The sequence below is a fragment of the Trachypithecus francoisi genome, unplaced genomic scaffold (assembly GCF_009764315.1).
Source record: "Trachypithecus francoisi isolate TF-2019V2 unplaced genomic scaffold, Tfra_2.0 Lachesis_group10, whole genome shotgun sequence".
In the NCBI taxonomy this organism is placed as follows: domain Eukaryota; kingdom Metazoa; phylum Chordata; class Mammalia; order Primates; family Cercopithecidae; genus Trachypithecus; species Trachypithecus francoisi.
The window spans coordinates 69,703,248-69,724,788 of NW_022681455.1; the positions used below are offsets into that span (position 1 = coordinate 69,703,248).

At 36.6% G+C, this 21,541-nt stretch overlaps 1 protein-coding gene and 1 long non-coding RNA gene across 3 annotated transcripts in view; both read left to right on the forward strand.

The window, feature by feature from the left end:
* LOC117087443 overlaps nucleotides 1–18,511 on the forward strand; it is a 45,990-nt gene extending 27,479 nt beyond the window's left edge. The window contains exons 3-4 of the long non-coding RNA XR_004438814.1: nucleotides 17,033–17,172; nucleotides 18,304–18,511. This is a non-coding gene — a long non-coding RNA (uncharacterized LOC117087443). The remainder of the gene's footprint in view (nucleotides 1–17,032; nucleotides 17,173–18,303) is intronic.
* Nucleotides 1–21,541, forward strand: part of KCNQ5 (potassium voltage-gated channel subfamily Q member 5) — a 591,803-nt gene that overhangs the window by 36,627 nt on the left and 533,635 nt on the right. The window lies entirely within an intron of this gene.

The window sequence follows — 21,541 nt, forward strand, 5'->3', positions numbered from 1 at the left end:
GGACATGAAAAAACTAAGCTGAACGTTCTCTCCTTTCTTTGTTACTGTTTAACCTCTTAACATGCTATACTCAAGGTCTATCTGATAATCCATTTTTATCAATGAAAAGGCCAACAATAACATGTACCATATTTTGAAGGACAGCTTTGTAATGACGTTTCTTAGCATCATGTTTTTTAAGAAGTAGTTAGCAGCACACCGAGTAAATACCAAATATTTCTCTTGACGTTGATGGTCCCAGCAGTGTTTTAGTCCCCTGGAGCAACTCCTACTAAGTTTTAATGTTTATCTTGCACTTCACTCCTTGTTAAAATTCTATTGATGTCCTATTTTAACTTTCAATCATAATTTGTCCTTTTAAAATCATTGCTCATTAAGGCAATAAGTGAGTATAAGTAATACATGCTGTTTTCAGAAAATTGCATTAATAAATTCTGTTCTTGAGAACTAACGGGTACTAAAATGAATGTAATTGTCGATGAAGAATTTGTTCAGTTGTGAAGTGGTACTGCGTTTTATCAGACTAATAATTATGGCCAGAACCAAAGTTATTATAATCTAATAATCTAAATATTGGCATATAATAAAAAGTACTCTTTAAAATTTATAGAGGTCTCGTGTGTGTGGGTGATAAAATTTTTTAAATCATACTGTTTTTCATAAAGTTTAAACAAGTATAAATTTCACCCACTACCCAGTTTTAAAATATTTATTATTTTCCAATATTTCATATATTCATGTCTAAATAATTGTCCAAAGGAAACTCGTTTTATATAGATAGATAGATATTCAACTCTTTTATCAAGAATTAAACCACTAATGTGTTAATACTATCTCCACGGTTTTTCTTTAGTCCTATCATTCAGGCTTATCAGTTTACTTAGCATGATGACTGTTTCACAATTATATAATTAAAATAATAAAAAGTGAATGCCTTCCTTGAGGTACAAGAGTTACTCTGGAAAAATATAAGTTAACCCACTATCCATAATATTCTCAAATAACTGTAACATAATTGAGAATACATAGATGGTATTTTTCCCATAGGAGTCAGTTTCTTACCATATGTTTTCCATTTATTCAGCCTGACTTTTTTAGTATTGATATAGGCTTGAAAATGTTTTTACTATTGCCCTGCGTTTTCCATGACACACACCCAACAAGTATCACTAGAGTGTAGTAATTAGATGAGATTTAGAGACATGAAGATTGGGATTTCAAGGCTGGCCTGTGACTTAACTAGTTTAATTGGCTTGTTATTTGGTCAGTTTATTTAATCTCCCTGTGCTTGTTCTTCATGGGTTCATATATGTAAAGCATTTAGCATACAGTGGTGCATAATTAACCATTTTTCTGCATTTTTAGCATCTCATCAGTGGGCTAGAATAAGCTTCTTGAGATGAAAAACTGGACCATTTCCAAATTATTTATTTATGTTTAGCCATCACAGCACCCAATGGAGAGTGTCACATTCAAAATGAACTTATGTGACAGAGGTGGCACAGTGCTCACGCTTTCCCACACAACCCATCTTTTTTCATGCAGTGTTTGGTTCATATTTTCTTCCTTCTCCTAAACCTCTATTTGGCATAATCTTTCTTCTTATTTCTTTCCTCATCTGATGCATAACCGTTTCCCTATTTAGAAAGCAATCTTTATTATTACTTCTTTTCCTCTCAGCACATTTATATCTTAAACCTTGTTTTTTGGTGCAGCTGAGGAGAATAAATTCTATTGCTATGTAAGCACATTTATTTCAGTCACAATTTATCCTTAATATTTTTAATGATCAAAAGTACTAGCTATGAAAAATAGGCATTTTATGTCCCAGGAATAAGAGGAAAAATAAATAAAATTTTTACTTTCCTTGTATAGTAAAATATCTGTGGCTTGTTTCTTCTTAATTCTCTCTAGCCACTCAGAAATGTGGTGGTGATATGATAACATAAATAACTTTTGTCTGGAATGTTTTTATTGAAAAGCAGATGTGAATCAGCTACTAGACAGATATCATTACACTATGCCCATGAGAGACAGAAAAGAAATAAAAATTAAATAATATTCACAAATAGCTAAACTGAAGCAAGTAAGGCATCAAAAACCCAGGTTAACTCCTAGGAAATAACCAATTTTTTTTTAACAGTAACTAAAGTAATATTTTTCTTTTACCTTTAGAAAGGCTTGTGACATTGTTTAGCAAATACAATATTGTGGCCAACTTAAGAACTGAATCACTGTTCATCTTTTTAGGAGATAGCTTGTGTTACTGTTTTGTTTTGTTTAAGCTGCCCTAATTATTAGTAAGAAAAAAACAAAGAAGGCTATTTTGAGAGCTACAAATATGCATCATACAAATGTAATGATCTAGAATAATTGCTGATTAATAAATATACCACATTTATTGCTTATACTCACTGATACTACTTTCTATGCATATCAGTGAGTATATGTTGCTCTTTTAAAAACCTTCCAAGATAAAATATTTTAAAGGTCTTCCAGAAAACTCATTCCTGGTACAATAGTAGTTGCTTGATAATTAAAATAATCATGTTTCTCAAAAACAGAAAACCAAACACTGCATATTCTCTCTCATAAGTAGGAGTTGAACAATGAGAACACATGGACATAGGGAGGGGAACATCACACACCAGGGACTGTCGGGGTGGGGAGCTAGGGAAGGGATAGCACTAATAGAAATGCCTAATACAGGTGACGGGTTGATGGGTGTAGTAGAAATACCTAATGTAGGCGATGGGTTGATGGGTGCAGCAAACCACCATGGCACGTGTATACCTGTGTAACAAAACTGCATGTTCTGCACATGTATCCCAGAACTTAAAGTATAATAAAAAAAATCATCTTTCCAAAGAGGCCTAAAGTTTCATTTTATTAAGATCCGTCAAGGATGTAAAGCATTACATACTGCAATTATAATCATATTTGTTAATCATATTTGGTATTTTGCCCCCTATAAGGTTGATTTGGACTAAACTAGTCTTCCTAAGAATGAATACACCGAAAATTTAGGTAACACCCCAGTTACCTTAATTGCTGCTTAACATTAGTTCTTAGGAAGTCACACTTCTCTAAAATTAAATGAAATTTTTAAAAAAGTAGTTCAGATTTTGGTTATACGTGTAAAGCTGTAAGTCGAGAATAAATCTGAAATTGGCATAATTTATGCTGTATCCAAAAGATCCCAAATACAAGTTCCCAAATAAGGAAATTAAAGTTTAGGAACATGACCTAAGTATAGTGCTTTCCCATTAAAATATGGAGATTTTAAAATGCATTCCTCAATTCCAAAATAAGACTTTCTTTCAAAGGCACTTCTTTTTCAAATTTTATGGTGTGAAACACAAAATATATTCTTTTTTAAAAAAATAAGTACTTCTAGTGTTCTCATCCATTCTTTATATGTGTGTTGACAGTGTGTCCTATGCTTTAAATCTTCAAGTATATTATCTGTGCTCACCTTGGCTATCTATTTTCCGACCATCCAGTTTCAGATTTTGTATGGAGATGTTTCTCTGGACCATCACCCTACTCCCCAGAGTTTCTAATTCTAACTCATGACCTTGTTTCCTTCCTCCTCCTTCAACCTGTTACAATTTCCTAAATACTTTGCACATTTACCTGTAAAAGCTGCTGACTTCAAGAGGACTTTAAACATTATTCTAAAGTGCTGGTGGACATGGAATACAGGAGTGACCAGAAAGTGTTAGGAGGGGATGCAGATAATGAATCCTATGTGATGGGGAAGTGCAAGAGAGAAGTGCAGAGTTGGGGTCTAAAGTTAATACAAAAGAGGAAAAGTTCATAGTTAAATTTATTCCTGAAATATCTTAAAACTTCAGGTCCTTCTGTTCCTTGACAAATAACAAAATGTATTCTAAAAATACAGTTTGTATTAATGAAATACAATTTTAGTAAATATTATTTGGAAATTGGGCCGGGTGCAGTGGCTCATCCCTGTAATCCCAGCACGTTGGAAGGCTGAGGCAGACAGGTCACTTGAAGTCAGGAGTTTGAAACCAGCCTGGCCAACATGGCAAAGCCCTGTCTCTACTAGAAAACACAAAAATTAACTGGGTGTGGTGGCACATGTCTGAAATCCCAACTACTCAGGAGGCTGAGGCAGGAGAATCCCTTGAACCTGGGAGGCAGAGCTTACAATGAGCTGAGATCGCACCCCACTGCACTCCAGCCTGGGCAACAGAGCAAGACTCTGTCTCAAGAAAAACAAACACAAAACATGAAAGCTGTATAAGAGAAGCAGGGAAAATAAACTGAGTTCATGACATGACAGTTTGAGAAAATAATATCATCAAATGACTTGATATAAGGCCATTACTCAAAGGAATTTTATTGGAATAACGTAAATTAAATAAATACAACAGAAATAGGACATTATTCAAAACTGTTATTGTCATTTTTACCATTAAATGTAATTGTCATTAATCTCATAAATCTCCCCTACTGAATTACTGAAAGCAAAGTAATTAGCTACATAGATATTTTATCAATTAGTAGGCAGACTGTAGTTTACAAGTACAAATATATTTTTGCATAAAAGCATTGTTTTTGAGAATAAAATAAAGCCTTCAAAAATATGTAACTGCCTGGGTGTGGTGTCTCACGCCTGTAATCCCAGCACTTTCGGAGGCCGCAGTGAGTGGATCACTTGAGGGTCAGAGTTGGAGACCAGCCTGGCCAACATGGTGAAACCCTGTCTCTGCTAAAAATACACAAATTAGCCAGGCGTGGTGGTGGACGCCTGTACTCCCAGCTACTCAGGAGGCTGAGGAAGGGAAATCGCTTGAACCTGGGAGACAGAGGTTGTAGTGAGCCATGATCGTGCCACTGCACTCCAGCCTGGAAGACAGAGTGATACCCTGTCAAAAAAAAAAAATCTCAGTTTTAAGACCGTGAGTTGAGGATAAAACCTTTTGTGTAGTATGGTGTTTTAAAAGTAAGTACCAGAGTTTAAATCCATTGTCATAATTTAAATCCACCCAAGAATTGCCAAGAATTTCTGAAAAGGATCAGTCGCATTCTGGTATAACCTCTAACTAGTTCTGTGTGGCTTATTCTCATTGTAGATTGGCCATTACATAAGAAACAACTTTCCAAATCAGGAGTCACATGGGGGCATTAGAAGCATGGTCTCTACCCAAAGCAACCAGACTACTTCCTTTCTTTCCATGTAACTATATTTTTCGTGGACAGTCCCTGTTTTCAAATTTCCACTTGTTTACCCTCATTGGCATAGATCATCAAGAGTTGCCGCGTTGGGGTGATTATAGGGTGCCAGAAGTTATATAACGCACACTCTGTTGTCTTTGAGGTAATAGCCCCAGGAGGCCCCACCACTGCTATATTATATTACAGGGTGGCTATTTCTTAACCTCTTTGGAATTGACTCAGAATCTCTTAATGAACTACATAGGAATTTTAGTCATTATTTGTCTTCTAGTCATGAATAAAATTACTCAAAACCTGTTACTCACCTTTCTTACTACTATTGGCTTCTCATGACCTCATATTTGTTTCCATAATCAGAATAATAGGAAACAATTCTAAAGCAGGAGTTCTATAAATGGGTTCAACTGTGAGTAAAATAGGAGTAATTTCATAGCTTCTCCGTATAATTGCACGGTATCTGTAAGAGTAGAAGACTTCAATCTTAAAAGATTTGAGGAGGTTATTTCCACACATTAAAAGGTAAAGTTAAGTATCATTCATTTTTCAGAGGTAAATAACCATAAAGAAAAAGAGATATACATCACGATATTAAAAAGGACTTTAATGTTATAATTTAAAAAGTCTCTAAACTTGTATTCATTTTAGTGGTGTATAAAAGGAAAATAACAACTGGAATAAATTTACATATTGATTTGTGGAGAAGTTACATCTTATCCCAAAATCATGATATTATCAATTAATACCGCTATCATAAAACTGAATGATTTAAAAATGAAAGAGCATTTAATATTTTTCACCAAATTTAATAGGCTGATAAGTGGTTTACCTCTGTTTTGAATCAATTTAGATTCATAAGTTTGAATCTCATTTGTGCCTTTAAAAAATTATTTAATTTCTTTTTAAATAACAATGTATTGAAATTACACCTAATGGCTAATTTGTAATGAAATTATTCAAAATACTTACAAAGTTTACTATAAAGTGATCTGAAATACAGATTTATTTATTCAATGTTAACATGAAGTTTTGAGAAATATGCTAATAAGCCGGGAGCGGTGGCTCAAGCCTGTAATCCCAGCACTTTGGGAGGCCGAGACGGGCGGATCACGAGGTCAGGAGATCGAGACCATCCTGGCTAACACGGTGAAACTCCGTCTCTACTAAAAATACAAAAAAAAACTAGCCAGGGGAGGTGGCGGGCGCCTGTAGTCCCAGCTACTCGGGAGGCTGAGGCAAAAGAATGGCGTAAACCCGGGAGGCGGAGCTTGCAGTGAGCTAAGATCCGGCCGCTGCACTCCAGTCCGGGCGAAAGAGCGAGACTCTGCCTCAAAAAAAAAAAAAAAATGCTAATAAAGTACCAAAGTAAAATCCTAGTATTTTATGATGAACGTTTACACTTAAAAACTTGGAGAGTGCATTATTATAAAATTCACAATAAAGTGTAGTGTAAAGTCCAGTAAGAAACTTATTAAGTATATTCATGACATAATGGTGAACTAACTTCTAGGGTTCCAACTAAATGTACAAGTAGTAGGTTATGGTTTCCATCTTTGACAATTACATGTTCCATTGTTTATAGATGTACTGCAATAAACATTCCTAAAATACTGGTCATGATGAATTAGCAAACAAATCAATTGAACAATTTTTAAAAGATGTGTGCTACTATAACTTCAGCAAATATTCATTAGGAAATAAATGAAATATTTTTTTTTCAAAGAAGATGTGAGGAACAGTTTCTGATAAGAAATGTCTGGTGTCTGCTGCTACCCTCCTGCCACTCTGCCCTCATATCTGTTTTCATTTGCCTTTACAACAAATCTTTAGGCTAACTCAGCTCAAAAATTGGATCTCATCAAGCAAGGGGAGTGGAATGGGCTTGATCTATCAAATTAAGGCAGCCACCAAAGATGACTTAAGCCTCACCTCTCTCTGCTCTAGAGTTAGGTACCATTAAGCCTCCTATTGTACTTGTGTGGATTACTCAGACTCGTATCCCAACTTCACCCTGCACTGCCCTATCCAGGGGAATTCAGGCCTTTGCCTTTTGTTCCTGTATTAAACTGAAGTTTGTTTTGAAAGTTGACAGTTCAGGAATAAGAAAATTGAAAATCACCACTAGATAAATGCTATAGAAATAGTTATTGATAGCAAGATCTGCCAGTGGGTATTAAAATAAGTGGATAAGAGATGAAGGAGAAATAGAATGTTTATATTGTCTCAAAGTATTTCACCTAAGATATTTATTAATTATGAAGAAAAATATAGTCACTTTACAGTGGAAAAACCAAGCAGGCACCAGCTGATGATTCAGTTAATGTCAGCAGTAACAGGATACATGTATATCAAATGATTGAGGTTAATATCAACAGTAATAAAATATATCCCTATTATGTTTCCTAATGTAATAGTAGTAGGACATGTTGAAATCATGTATCCCTATATGATGATATTCATGTTAATAATGCATAATCTTAATCTAATGAGAAAATATCAGATAAGTGCAAGCTGAGAAACATTTTACAAAGTAACTGATTAGTAATCTTCAAAAATTTCAAGATTTCATGACCTTCAGAAATTTCAAGATCATGAAAGGCAAGGAAAGACCAAGAGGCACATTGGAGGAGATTAAGGAGATTTGATGAGCAATTACAATATGGGATCTTGGTTTGGATCCTGGAACAGAATACGGACATTATTGCAAAACTTTGAAATTCAAAGAAAATTTGTAGTTAGTTAATACTATAATAATATTAATTCCTTGGTTTTGATAAATGTACTATGATTATATAAGAAGTTGATATTGGGAAGGCTGGGGAAAGTGTATAGAAACTCTCCTATACACTATACTATAGGGTGTACAATTTTGGCTTCTTTTTCTATAATTCTAGAATGAGTTCAAAATTTAAAAAGTTATTTCTTAAAAAAGGAAAGTTGACAGCCCAAATCAATATAATTCAACTGCATTGACTAAACATAATTACTGAGCATCAACTCTGTGGTAAGCATTGTAGAGGATACGATGATGAGAAAACAGAATTTCTGCCTTCAAACAATTTACAGTTTGGTGAGAGCAATGAAATAAATTAAGGTAGCTATATGAGAGTTGGCACAAAGAGGACATAAATGACCTACTGTTGGGACTCTGTGTTTGTGTGTGAATGTGTGTATATGTGTGTGTGTTTTGGGTGAGGTGGTAGGTTTAGAAAAGTTTTTTGTGAGCATAACATGAAATAGAACTTGATTACTCCAGGTGTAACCAGAACTTGGTTACTCCAGGTGATTCATTAGTGGATGTCTTGGTCAGGTCAGGCTGCCATAACAAAATTCCGTAGGCTGGATGGCTTAAACAGTGGAAACCTCACAGTTCTGGAGGTTGGAAGATTCAGATCTTGGTGCTGGCTGATGTGGCTACTGGGGAGAACCTCTTTCTGGGAGCTCATGTGCTCTCTCTCCACCATGTAAGAACGTGGCAAGAAGGCAGCCACCTACAAACCAGAAAGAGGGCCTCCCCAGTAGCCACATCAGCCAACACCAAGATCTGAAACTTCCAGCCTTCTTAGAAGGATATTAGTCCTATTGGATTATGGCCAGGCCCTAAAGACCTTCTTTAACCTTAATTACCTTCATACAGGCCCTGTTTTCAAATACATTCATTGGGGATAGGGACTTCAATGTATGAATTATGGAGGGACACAAGCATTTAGTCTGTGACATTCCACCCCTGGCCCCCCAAAATTTATGTCCTTTCATTTAAAATGCATTCATTCTATCCTATCAGCCCCAAAAGTCTTAATGCATCAAACATCAACTCTAAAGTCTAAATTCTAAAATCTCATCTAAATATTATTTAAGTCAGATGGATGAGACTCAAGGTATGATTCATCCTGGGGCAAAATTCCTCTCCAGCTGTGAACCTGTGAAACCAGACAAGCTAATGGGCTTCCAAAATACAATGATGAGGCAGTTATAGGATAGACATTCCCATCACAAAAGGGAAAAATCGGAAGGAATGAAGGGGTGATGGATCCCAAACAAGTCAAACCTAGCAAGGCAGATTTCCATTTGATCTTAAGGTTGGAGAATAATTGTCTTTGGCTTGAATAATCCTCTTTGCCTTGAATAATCCTTGTTGACTTTCCAGGCCTACTGGGGTGGCAGCATCACTACCACAGTTCTGTAGGGTGGCCCCACCTTGTGGGTCTCTGAGGCAGCTCCACTCTCTGAAACCAAGCAGGAAGGAGCCTTACCCACCTGTCTTCCCCTCCCCGTGGGCCTGTGGTGGGAGTGGCAGTCCTGATCATCTCTGAATTGCTTTCAGAGTCATTCTTCCCTTTCTTTGAAGACTAGTTCATGTTCATAGACAAAGAGCTCTATGGTCTGGTCCTGTAGAACCCAAGAAGTTTGACAGCCTTCTGTTATTCCATCCCATTTTCTGTCTCCCCTCTTCTTCAAATGGGCAGAGTCTCTGCTGGGGTAATCCTATTCCTAGCTCTGCTGAGATGACTGAATTCATTCATGAATTGCACCTGTGATCTCTATCAAACAGTTGTTCAGCCATACCCTTAGTGCTTAGTGTTCTCTTCAAAACAAACTTCTTTCTTTCTTTCTTTCTTTTTTTTTTTTTTGGAATGTGGATGGGCTGAGAAATTTCCAAATCTCTGAGTTCTGGTTTCTTTTTACTTAACAGTTCCTTCTTCCATTCATCTCTTTCCTCTAGAATTTGACTATAAGCAGTGAGAACCAAAGCTACACGCTTAATACTGTGCTGAGTGTCCAGTTTTATTGCTCACAGTTTCTACTTTCCACAAAACACTAAAGCACAATTCAGGCAAGGTCTTTGCTACTTTATAACAAGGATCAATTTTCCTCCAAGTTTTAATCACCTGTTCCTCATTTCCATCTGGGTCCTCATCAGAATGACCTTTAACGTCCATATTTTTACTAACATTCAGTTCATAGTTATGTATGTATTCACTAGGAAGATGAAAGCCTTCTCTCCAGCTCTCCTCTTTTCTTGTGAGCTCTCACCAGTGTTGCCTTTAATGTTCATATTTCTACCTACAGCTCCCTTATGACAATCTTGGAGGCATGCACCTCCAACTCTTGCAGCCTCTACCCATCAATGAGTTCCAAAGCCACTTTAGAACTTCTAGGGTTTTTTTGGTTTGTTTGTTTTTAGGTACTTTTTTACAGCTTTACCCTGCTTCTTAATCCCAAAATCTATCATCATAGTTCAGGCTGCCATAATAAAATGCCATAGTGGTATTAAACAACAGAATAAGTGACTTAAACAACATGAATTTATTTTCTCACAGTTCTGGATGCTAGAAGTCCCAGAGTGAGGTGCCAGCCAGTTCGGTTCTTGGCTTTCTTCCTGGTGCAGACAGCCACCTTCTTGCTGTGTGCTCCTGTGGTGGGAGAGACAGTGTGAGATCTCTCATGTCTCTTCTTATAAGGACACGAATCTTATAGGATCAGAGCCCCACTCTTACGTTCTTGTTTAACCTTACTTACATCCATAGGTAAGGACATAAGAGTGGGGCTGTGATCCTATAGGTCAGATCCTGTAGGCCCCATAGGGCCTCCAAAGGCCCTATCTCTAAATAGTCATATTGGGGGTTGGATATTCAACATTCAAAATACTAGAGCACAATTCAGCCAGCTTATAACAAGGATCACCTTTTCTCCCAAGTTTTTTTGACCTGCTGCTCATTTCCATCTGGGTCCTCATCCGAATGACCTTTAACGCACATATTTCTACCAACATTTAGTTCATGGTTGTTTAGTATTCACTAAGGAGATGAAAGCTTTCTAGCAGGCATTCTCCCTTTTCTTTCCGAGCTCTCAGATTTGAGGGATTTTGAGGGGATACAACATTAAGTTAATAAGAGTAGACAGCCTTTACTTTGGGAAAACTGAATGACTCACTCACTCAGGAGAAAGGAATAGGGATACTGATGAGTTTCATAGGGAGTCTACAGTGAGGGCTTGCAGGGCTGTGTGGAAGGCATAGATGTGTTTATTGTCAGAATAGCAAGAAGGATTTCTCATAGTTAAGCTACTAGCATTTTGATAAAGTCTCAGTAATTGCAACTACTGAGGTTTTCATAAACTTTATTCCAAACCACATACCTTTGTGGTTTTCACTTGAGTCTTGTTTTCTAAAGAGACAAGATAATGACAATGAACACATTTTTATTCATCACTTTAAACTTGTGCTGCCTCTAGGGCTTAAATTTTCCAATATTATTTATTTAAGAAAAAGCACCAATTTTATACAGAATGTAATACTTTCACCTTTATACGTGACAAAGTATTAGGATTATCAAAAATGTAACCATGACAACAGGCTTCCTTGCAACCTAGTTCATGATAGCAGAGTACATGGGCACTCAGATTCTTGGCAGGAAATATTTTTTGGTGGTATATGTATACACATAGATACACATAAATATACACATATATATCACCAGAATTTTTTGTTTATTTGTTTGTTGTTTTGAGACAGTCTTGCTTTGTCGCCCAGGCTGGAGTACAGTGGCATGATCTCGGCTCACTGCAACCTCCTCCTCCCGGGTTCACCCCATTCTCCTGCCTCAGCCTCCTGAGTAACTGGGACTACAGGCACCTGCCACCACACCTGGCTAAATTTTTGTATTTTTAGTAGAGATGGGGTTTCATCATATTAGTCAGGATGGTCTCGATCTTCTGACCTCATGATTCGCCCGCCTTGGCCTCCCAAAGTGCTGGAATTACAGGTATGAGCCACTGCACCTGGCCTAATTTTTTTTTTTTTTTTTGAGACAAAGTCTATTCTGTCACCCTGGCTGGAGTGCAGTGACATGATCTCGGCTCATTGCAACCTCTGCCTCCCGAGTTCAAGATATTCTCATGCCTCAGCCTCCCAAGTAGCTAGGGACCACAGACATGTGCCACTATGCCTGGCTAATTTTTGTATTTTTTGTAGAGCTGGAGTTTCGCCATGTTGGGCAGACTTGTCTCGAACTCCTGACCTTGAGTGATCCACCCACCTCTGCCTCCCAAGTGCTGGGATTACAGGGGTGAGCCACTGCACCCAGCCTTCACCAGAAAATTTTATATGTATATAAACATAGAGTAAGCATTTTTTAATAGAAGAAAGTTAAAAAGACACACTAAGATCCACTAAGATTATTTCATAGACATAAGTAGACAGCCTAGGGTTTTTTAAAATAAAAGTATATAAGTTTTGGAGTCAGAAGTCCCAGTTTCTGATACAGTCTTTGGCACTTTCTGGCTATATATGCTTTGGAAAGTGACAACCTCCTGGGGCTTCAATTTCCTCATCTGAGGAAAATGGAAGCTTTATCCCCTGCCATACCTACCTTACAAAATTGTCAGAATCAGAAGACGTCATGCCCAAGAAAGGACTTTGTAAAGTATTGATTTCACTCATTATTTCATTACTATAATAGTGGTTATTTTCTAATATTTATCATTTTCATTTCATAACTAAAGATGATAGGAAAATCTAGAAGTATCAGAGTTAGAGTAAAAAAAATTATAGGAATGATAAAAAGCACTTGTGAAAAGATTAAATGATTTGCAGTGATTATGCATGAGAAAGAGAAGGCTAGTTGGTAATCCAATAATTGTCTTCAAGCACTTAAAAACTACTCCAGCGAGTTAATACTGATGACCAGACTGGGAAAGTTCAGCATGAGTTATTTAAGCTAACTAAACCAAATAACTTCACAGTAGTGAGGTTACTACAAAGCAGAATTGGCCTCTGGGGAGGTTGTGGAATCCCATTTGTGACAGCTGTCCCATTGCCTGAGGATAGCTAACCTCCAGTCTTGCCTGGAGTCAAGGACTATAACTCTAGAGACTCAGGGCTTCTACCCCTTCAGCTTTGTGCTCTGTGCCTCTGTATGGATCTAGAGTGTTGGGTTAGTGTGCAAGGGAACTTCTTATTTTCCTCGTCATAATTGTTTACTTACAGAAGAAGAAGCAATCTGTTGAAAGACACACCCTAAATATCCAATGTATCAAGTGTATTTTCTTTCTTGAAATACACTTTACTTTTCTTTGAAAAGTAAAGTGTCCAATTTTTATTTTAAAATGTTGGAAACAATATTATTTACTGAGTATGGTAAACAGCAGAACATACTTCTTTCCAAGGTTATTTTCATTTAAAGTGATTGAAATGTGAAAGAAGACAAGAAAAAAGAGGTAGACTAGGAAGAGAGGGGGCAAAGGAAAGGAGTCTGGAGTGGAGGGATTCAGACAGGCAAAAGCAGTGACCCATGGGGAGGAGTGGAGGAGATGGAGAGAGAAGGCAAGGAAGGAGGATGTGGAGTGGGAATATTTTAGGTTTAGTAAAGGGCACACCCCACTCTTCCTCTGAACTCTGGAGATTGGCATTGTTATCCTTTATCCTCTGCTTTCAAAGAGTTAGTTGGCTGGTTAATCACTATGTTCAGATCTTCAACTATCTGTTACCTTTACTTTGGTCCATTACTTGAGAGGGTCACCAGATTGGACACTGAAAGTTATTTTCTATACTTTGGTAGCAGTGATAAAGCAGTTTTATTCAGATTAAATTGAACCAAATGTTCTCAAGCTAGAAGTTCTCCACTTCAACTGTATGGAGAGAATAACGTGAATCAACTTTTTTTATTTCTAGAATTTCAACCAGTATTAGTATAATATGTTACTCTGAAAGCATTGCTTCATTATTTATTTTATTGTTATAAAAATATTATCTTATAAACTACATTTCTAGCCTTAAAGACTTAAAGATTGAAACTGTGCCGTGAATAGTGTCACTATGGATCCTTTCTGGAAACAGGAGAAGGAAATACCTATCTGTATGTCTGCCTGTCTATTTATCTGTCCATCATCCAATGTTTTGATTTTTTTTTCAGAGAAATTATTTACCATTTTTCCAAAGACTTGTTAATACTTAGAGTTAAATTTCTTAACTAGATTAATTGCAGAATGGATTCAAGAGATGCTAAATGGAGTTCCTTAAGAAAGTGGGCTATATATTGCGTACAGTGCACATTGCTCAGGTAACAGGTACAACAAAACCTCAGAAATCACCACTAAAGAACTTACCATACCCCCAAGAACCAACTGTACCCCCAAAACTGTTGAAATAAAAATTTAAAATTAAAAAAAAATTATGTTAAAAAAAAAGAGACTAGGTATGGTGGCTCACACCTGTAATCCCAGCACTTTGGGAGGCCAAGGCGGGCAGATCACTTGAGCTCAGGGCTCGTGACCAGCCTGGCCAACATGGTGAAACCCCATCTCTACTAAAAATACAAAAATTAGCCGGGTGCTGTGGCATGTGCCTGTAGCCCCAGCTACTCAGGAGGCTAAGGCACCATAATTGCTTGAACCTGGGAGGCAGAGGTTGCAGTGAGCTGAGATCGCATCACTGCATTTCAGCCTGGGTAACAGGGTGAGATCCTGTCTCTAAATAAATAAAGTTTTTTAAAAAAGAAAGTGGTGGTAGTTGTGGCAAGTTATGTTGATGATCTAACTAAGGCTTTGCTATCAACTAATTTTGAGCTTCCACTTCAGAGAATAGCTCTATTTTATTATTCAGTGAATAAATATGTGTGTGGGCATAACTGCATGGATGCTATAGATCTCTTACTTTAAGTAATGTAATTATTACATAAAGACTGCTTTGTAGAAAGTTCTTTGCTACATTGCACTTTAGATTTTTCATTACGTAAGGCATGGTAGTTCAGTCTTTAAAAAATTCAGTAGTTATTTTTTGCTTTGCTCAGGTCTTTTTGAGGCAAACAAAACCAACCAACCAAAAAACAAACAAAACAATTTTCTCTGGTTGTATTTCCCAGAAGACTTATATATTGGTACCTGGGGACCACTCAGTTTTCAAAACTGAGTATCCAAAGCAGTCTTGGGGACGCATAAGGCTTAGTAGTCATGAACATATTTGTTAAGTTACCAAGTTAATTATACTTTCTATCCAAGGGACTTCTTAGAAATTACAAAATTGTCATCTATTGTAAAGGAAATTTTAGTTCCCAGGGAAAATTAGAGAAAGAGGTTTAAATTGTATTAATTTATCTTGGAATTGAAGTAATATTTAAATTAAAACATTGTGCTTCTGAATTCTATTGTGGAAAACCAGTCTTTGCCTAGGGCCCACTGATTTCGATTTTCAGTTCTGTCCCTGGTGTCTGCCCCTACTTTGCCTTGCAGTCTTGCATCTTACCAGACAAACAATCTGAGATTAACCATCGGTGGTTAAGATCGAGTGACTGGACAGTAGCGATAACTGCCAGTGAGATAATAACTGAACTTTCTTGGCATGCTTCTCATACCAGCTTTCTGAAGGTATGTGTGACAGTTTTCCAGAATGACCCCCAGTGAAACTTTGTTTTTATGGAATTCATGTCCCTTATTTCACTCTAGGTTTTTTTAAACTAAGCCTTAGGCTTTTATGTTCCTGTAGCCTTATACTATTAATATTTAGAAGGATTTTCCAGTGATTTATGAGATGGGAGCATTGGCTTAGAAAAATTGATCCATTTTAGAATTGAGGGAGTAAATCATTTTAATCTAGTTTACTAGACAGTCTCTTTCTTTAGTTTTTAAGTATATCCATTCTGAATCTTTTATTGATTTTGAAACTGGTTATTGCTCCTATGTAACTGTTTAAGTAAATTCAGAGCATTGTATCTTTGGAGGTACTATTATTGTAGGGTCTAATTTCATTAATTCTTGCAAAGACCTTTGAACTTTTGAGGTTACCAAAGCAGTGTTTTTGGATAATGGGAGGTGACTAACCTGCCTTGATCTACTGCAAATCCTGTTTAGTACTTCATGAAAAAGACTGGCTATTCTCTACTCTTATCTTGAACACAAAGACATATCAGCACGCACATCAGCATGTGAACTAGGAATGGGAGAAGTGTGTGGGAATGTAATGTATCTGAAAGAATGGAAAATTTTGTCTTTCTCTCCCTTTTTCTTGGATTGTTTAAATATTTTTTTATGTCACAAAGTAGCAGAATAAAATTTCCATCATAAAGTATTTTACTCTATTATAAACTCAATTTTACTGAGTCAGAATGTGCTCAGAGCTGACACAGGAGGGAGAAGTTGTTTTCGTTGTATGGTAAGTCTGAGAAGAAGCAGGTTGGTACCTCTGTTCCCAGTTTTTGAAGTGATTTTCTGGAGTGAGAATCTCAAACATTCCTAAATTAAGAAAGAACATAAATATTTCGGTATGGAAATGTTAGAAAACAAGATTTTGGTAATTAGTATGAAATTTTACTATTCATCCCTTTAGATTGCCATGGTTGCATTAATTGACCAACACTACTTTTTAAAAATGCTGCCACTTCTCCTTGTTTATATCTATTTTTGCTTTCTTCCATACATTTGACATTTTCTTTAAAATCTGGGCATAATCTTTGTTATACAAATTTTATTCTGGTTCCTTATAAAATGCTGATTAAAAATATTTTTATATGGAGATGAAATCAATGTGTCAAGATTCTTCATTTTATTTTCCTTCAAAAAAGGCTGCTGTAACATAGGACCAAATGTTAAGGGTGTTTGCTGGCCTAACTCCAAAGCAGTGTTTTTGGATAACAGGGAGTCTTTAATTCCCAGGTAGAATTGATATTTTTAGTTAGTACTTTTCTTTTCAGCTTTGTTTTTGGTTTGATTTGGAGTATATGTATGTACATCTGTTTCCATAACAAGTTTTGAATTTTTTTGAAGACTTATCTTCTTAGGCCACCAAACCAAATTAGTTCAATAATTATAGTCTCAGTTTACCTTGTTTCCCTCTCAGTGGGTCAATCAAAACCTGGTTTGCAGGATCAAATGCACTGCATGGCGTACTACTCTCAGCCTCTGCTACCCTGCTCCTCTGTGTTGACGTGTGGTCAGGCAAGCCAGGACTTACTCACATCAGATACATCAGTTACTGGGGTAAGAAACTCTGGGCCTTTCAGATGCTGTCCTCCAGAAACACCAGCACCAGCCTTTGGGTTTAAGATCACCTGGCAAGATTGATTATCTTTAGGGAATGGTACAGATGGTACAATTTGGGAACCTCAGGAATGGCAGTGTTTATATTAGGATGACAAAAATAACTCTTTTTACCCCGGGGATCTTGCAGTAAAGATTATCATCACAGTTGGCCATACCATGAACTTTTCTAAGCTATTTAAATTTACCTTGAAATGTTATCCATGTCTGCTGTCACAGAGAATAAATGAATCTGGCATTAACATTTTACTGATGCTTGCGTTGCCTTTACTAAATCTTATCTTGTAATTGAAGAACTTGACTATTTTTAATTCTGAATACAATGTGCCTCAGAATAAGGTTTTAAGGTTTAGGTAAGGTAAAGTTTAACTTTAGTTTGTATCTGTGACACCTAACACAATACTAAGGAATTCAATTAAATGAGAAATTTATTCTAGGCATCCAACATGTTCAAAACATACTAAGTACCTAGGAATTACTTATAGAATAGATGTAACTCTATTGAACTATATAAATCAAATATCAACACACAAAGTTGAATGAGCAGACTTGTTTGCCTCTTTTCATTTTTTCTTATACTGATGGATACCACATGTCTTAGGTGATTGGGGGTGTGGTGGCTAGTAATTACTGCTATTATTGCCTGTGATACAGCAGTCTTCAGATAGCAGCTATTCTGCTTATAATCAGATGAACAAGATGTTATGTTTGGCTTTGTTTATGGAAGAAAAGACATTTTATTAAATTGTGGTTAGTGGCCTGTTAGCATAAAGGATGAATGGTTTCTTGGAATTACAACTTGAATATTTTGAGAGAAACAAATGAAAAGTGTCTCACTGTAGGGCTGAATTGGTTTGTGACCTTGCTTCTCTAGCTGAAATCTATTGACTCTCTCAGAAGTGTTGCTAGAAGAAGAAATAATCCTATAAAAGGTCATTAAGCAATGCTAAGAAAAAGATGATGATAATAATAATGCTTTCAGCTCACCATGTGCCAAACATCATATTAAACACTTTAAGTGCATTATTGCATTGAATTCTCACAACCCTATACCATATCCTCATTTTACAGATGGAGAAATTTGAAGCCTAGAAAGATCAAGAAACTTTCTCCAGGCTGTAAATAGAGGAATCAGGATTCAAATCAGATAGACCCCAGGGTTTGTTCTCTTCAACACTACATTACTCCACATTATTATTCAATTATTAAATAAAATCTTGCATTAGTGGCATTTCCAAATGCATAACAAAAAAAGTAAAGAAAAAAGTAACACTGGTCATATGTATGTGTGCATTTTTTATAAAAATTACATTATCCCATTTGTTTTTCTGGAAATTTTTATTGCATTGAGTTGCTAGAATACCATAATATAAAACTTGGCATTTTCTCAGTAAATGTGTATGATGCTCTAGTAAGTGTTTAAGATGTCTTTGCAACAACATTTAATTTGCAAGATCTTTTTTATTAATGTGCTGAATTAAGTAATTATTTCTTTCCCACTTTGGGTATGTTCCATATTTGATTTTCTGCTGCTTTCAAGAAGCCATACAATAGAATTCTTAATCCCATTTTGACTCAACTTCATTCCAAAAATTAAAATAAAAAGCGTGAAGCACTTCTTTTATCTTATTAGAAAAGCCAATAAAATGAAAGAATCCTCAAAGCAATTTTTTCAAAATATAAAATTGGCAGAGTATTTTGTTTATAAAACTATAGAACCCAAGTTGAGATTTATAAACAAGGACTTCAAAACTTGTTTTGCTAATGCAGTGTCACTCACGAATTCACTGAACCTCACAAGGTAAACTTGCAGAGAATGTTTGTTTTGGGAACTGATGATATGACAGGCAAGAATTTTCCAGGTAGAAAATTGAATTTTAATTCAGATACCATACAATTCACTCTTTTAAAGTATGAAAGTCGGCCAGGCATGGTGGCTCACATCTGTAATCCCCACTTTGGGAGGCTGAGGAGGGCAGATCACCTGAGGTCAGGAGTTCGAGACCAGCCTGGGCAACATGATGAAACTCTGTCTCTACTAAAATTACAAAAATTAACCGGTTGTGGTGGCATATGCCTGTAATCCCAGCTACTCGGAAGGCTAAGGCAGGAGAATAGCTTGAACATAGGAGGCAGAGGTTGCAGTGAGCCAAGATCGTGCCACTGCACTCCAGCCTGGGCTGGGTGACAGAGCAAGGCTCTGTCTCAAAAATAAAAAATTTTTTTTAAAGTATAAAATTTAGTGGGTTTTAGGATATCCACAGAGCTAAACCACCATTATCACTATGGAATTCTAAAATATTTTTATTATTCTGAAAAAGAAGCCTCCTTGTCCATAAGCAGTACTCTGCATCCCCTACCACCACCCCTTTCCTAGGTAACCTCTCCATTTTTTATCTCTATGTATTTGCCTATTCTGGACATTTGGTATAAATGGAATCATGTAATATGTGGCCCTTTGTGCCTTTTCTTTCACTTAATGTTTTCAAGGTACATTCATGGTGTAGCATGTATGAATATTTCATTTCTTTTTGCTGCTAAATAATATTCAGTTGTGTGGATATACCACAGTTTGTTTATCCACCAATCGGTTAATGTGTGTTTGGATCAGCTTATTTTGTTTATACTAAAATTCTGAAGACTAGGAGCAGGAATACCATCCATACTGGTTTCCAATTGGAGGATAACACTCTTGCCTTCTCTCTCAAATTAAACAAAATCACAGCCAATGAAATGAAGATACCTTTAGAAAGAAAAACCTTGACTTATTTAGGCACTAGATAACCATTATTTACTCATTAAAATGCTTCAGTAAGTTAATTTTGCTTCTCGTTACTTTGCCTAACATTTGGTAGTATAAATTCATTGTCTAGAACCCCCCCTCCAAATCCACATTAACAAAAATATAAGAGGAAATATCCCGTTTCAATTAAGTATAAAAATAACCAAGGTAGTGTTATGAAACTAAAAGTATACATTAGCCTTGTGTTTCCTCGTTGGCTTTGTTGGATTAGTCCCAAATAACCCAAAAGGAAACATAAATTTCAATTTGTAGTGAGTTTTGTGATCTGATACTTTTAAGTGGGTGTTTAGCAAGTGGCAACAGAAGAAAGAGCACTAGACTGCAATTACTTACTGCAAATCACAAGCTGCTGGAAACACTGCTTACTAATTGTATACCAAAGTGCTTGAGTAAAAAAGTGTGGAAGGGCTATGAAAGCCCTGCTTCTCCTGTTACTTGCTTCTGTAAACCAGGATGCAAGTTGAGTGAGCTCTGCATTTATTAGAGCTCTCAGAGAACATGCAGATCCTGCATGTTTGGGAAGTTACATTGAAGACGTGAGAAGAAAGCGATGGGGGCTTTCTGTGTATGTGAGAAGAAAGCAATGGGAGCTTGCTGTGTGATGATGCTAGTCTGTAACTACTATTATGATAGCAATAGCAATAATGATAAGAGATAATAACAGCTTTTATTCATTGAGTAATTATTCTCTGTTGGGCTCTTTGCATCTACATGTTACCTCTTAGCAGCACAACCCTCCTGGATAAGTTTTATTATCTCTGTTTTACAGGCAAGAAAAGTGTGCCACTGAAGAGTGAAGTAATTTTTTCCTTGTGTCAGCCAGCTAATAAGTAGCAGAACTGAAATTCAAACCCAGATTCAAAATTTCTCTCTTTGAACTAGTCAAGGATGGATAATTAATGTTTGATATTAAAACTACAGATGCTTCAAATCCATAATATTGATGACAATATGACTTATGTGGCCCAAAAGATGCAGCCTCTGCATGCATGCCCTAAGTAAACCTGTTTTGCCAGCTTTTGTTCTGGATCTTGTGCCTTCACAGTTGCCCCTTTAAGCTTATCCCCACAGCTTATCACCATCGTAGTGTGATCCTAGGACATTCAGAAGATGTGATAGAGTTTTCATGGGATAAACCTGTGAACCATTCCCTTTCAATACCTTCAGTGCCCCTTTCTAACTTATAGAATATGGAGTCAGTCTAAAATATTTAAATTTTCCCTTGAGGTTTCTCTAGACCTATCCTAGACTTGCTCCTGGGTTGCCTTGGAGAATAAAATGAGTTCTTCCCTGAGGGGGAACTGAAAAAATCCTGGAGTTCCCCAGGACTTGAGGATTTCCTGGAGTGACCTCCTTCTTGTGAAATCCTTCAGATCCACGGTCCCAGCTTTGCAGTATGTGGAGAAAAGAGTCTCAGCAGAGTTATCTCTGTCCAAGGCCGCATCGTAAAACGTTTCCTTATGTATTTTGATGCTCAGCAGTCCCATCTGTAACATTACAGGGATT